Raw genomic sequence first — 326 nt, 5'->3', positions numbered from 1 at the left:
GGGGGCTGAATGTTTGAAACACTGACAGTGTGTGTGCATGCGTGAATGCGTGTGTGCGTGTATGTGTGTGTGTGCATGCGTGAATGCGTGCATGTGTGTGTATGTGTGTGCATGCATGCGTGTGTGTGTGTGCGTGCGTGCGTGCGTGCGTGCGTATGTGCATGCATGCCTGTGCGCGCGTTTGCGTGCGTGCATTTGCGTGCGTGCATGCGTGTGCACTGTAAGCATTCGTATGCGCCCGCGTGCGTGTGTGCGTGCGTGCGTGCGGGCGTGTGTGCATGCATGCCTGTGCGCGCGTTTGCGTGCGTGCATTTGCGTGCGTGCAT

This window comes from Priapulus caudatus, unplaced genomic scaffold (genome assembly GCF_000485595.1).
Source record: "Priapulus caudatus unplaced genomic scaffold, Priapulus_caudatus-5.0.1 Scaffold34, whole genome shotgun sequence".
NCBI classification, from domain to species: domain Eukaryota; kingdom Metazoa; phylum Priapulida; class Priapulimorpha; order Priapulimorphida; family Priapulidae; genus Priapulus; species Priapulus caudatus.
This window is presented reverse-complemented; position numbering follows the sequence as displayed.